Here is a 1,778-nt window from a genome sequence, read left to right on the forward strand (position 1 = left end):
AAATGGTAACATGGGGTTCCATTAGATAAATTGGGTTCTCGTAAATATATTGCTAAGATTGATTTCACCTGCTTCTTACTGTCGACTGGAAAATTTCAGATAACATATGTGGCTCATATTTTACTTCCATTGAATAGCACTGTTCAATGTCAGGTGACCTTGTATCTTTGGGTTGGCTTTTCCCAAGCAACGTCAACACATCTCTATTAACTGAATGCTCTGTGTCAGGTCCTGGGCAGCGTGGGCAGTGGGGAGTGGAAGAGGAGAAGGCACAGTGCCAGCCCTCGGGGAGCTGCCAAGCCCCTCTTGGCTTCAAACTCGGTCTGGCCACATCCTTCTGCAGTCCTGCCTCCCCTCTGCTGACAGCTAGGCCAGCAGAAAGCTGGGCAGAGGGTTCTGGGGCTGGCCAGGGCTCTAAGAACTCAAGGAGGGGGCTCTGTGTGGGCCAAGGATTCAGAAGCCAGTGTGGCCAAGGCCAGGAACTATGGCTGCAGCCTGAGTGGTGTTCCCATGCCCTGGATCAGAGACTCGTCCCAGGCCCCACTGCCCAGCGCCTCCCAGCTTAGTGGCAGCAGCGTCCTCTTCCTGCCCTGCCAAGCACCATTTGGCTCTCCCATCCTGTCTGCCATCTGCCATTCCCCAGGACCTGCTGGATTAAAACATTCTCCTGATAATCATTCAGGGATATAGCATTCTGAGAAAGCAAGCTACGCCAAGGCTCCTGAAAAAATAAAATAAACTTTGGCTGGTATTTCTGATAAACAGCCCACACCTGGCAATTTAGAGGGATGGTCCCGGTTGGTGTGACCCAGGTTTAACCCCTGCAGCTGATATGAATGTGACAGCTTTACTGCTCCATAAAGCTAACCAGATCTGTACATAGTTAAACAACCTTATCTAACATTCCTCATTCTTCTATATAAACTTGCTCATAGCAGCGAACACTCATATCATGCTTATTGTATGCTAGGCGCTGCTTTGGGATCTTACATGTATTAATTCATTTAAGGCTGGGTGCAGTGGCTCTGTCATCCCAGCTACTCAGGAGGCTGAGATGGAAGAATTGCTTGAGCCCAGGAGTTTGAGACCAGCCTGGGCAACATAGTGAGACCCTGTCTCTATAGAACATAACATTTAACTGGGTGTGGTTACGAGCACCTGTAATTCCAGCTACTTGGGAGGCAGAGGTGGGAGGATCATTTGAGCCTGGGAGTTTAAGATCAGCCTGGGCAACACAGCAAGACACTCCCCTACAAAAATTAAAATTAAAATTAATTCATGTAATTTGGATTAAATTGGATTTCAGGCACAACAAACCTGTGAAGTGAGTGCCGTTATTGCCTGCTGTTCACAGGTGAGAAGCTGAGGCACAGAGAGGTTAAGTAACCTTGCTCAAGGTCACACAGCTACAAGGAGGCAAAGTTGGGATCGCAGCCGAGGCCATCGGGCTCGGTGTTCAGTATTTGTGCTCCAGATCGCCCCATGCCACGGCTTCTCCCAAAATGCTGGAGGAGTTGACTGTGTTTTGTTTTCCTATGCTTGTTCCCAACTTGTGATAAGCCTGCGACAGGTGTTCATGATCCAAAATGTGTCTGAGGTCAGCTTTAACAGATTAAACATGATATGGGAAAGTGACCAAAGGCATGAGGAAGAAGAAAAAAATCCCAGAATAAATCTTTTTTTTTTTTTTTTTAATTAGAGATGGGGTTTCACCAAGTTGGCCAGGATGGTCTCCACCTCTTGACCTCACGATCCGCCCACCTGGGCCTCCCAAAGTG

Source organism: Cebus imitator, unplaced genomic scaffold, assembly GCF_001604975.1.
Source record: "Cebus imitator isolate Cc_AM_T3 unplaced genomic scaffold, Cebus_imitator-1.0 Scaffold757, whole genome shotgun sequence".
In the NCBI taxonomy this organism is placed as follows: Eukaryota; Metazoa; Chordata; class Mammalia; order Primates; family Cebidae; genus Cebus; species Cebus imitator.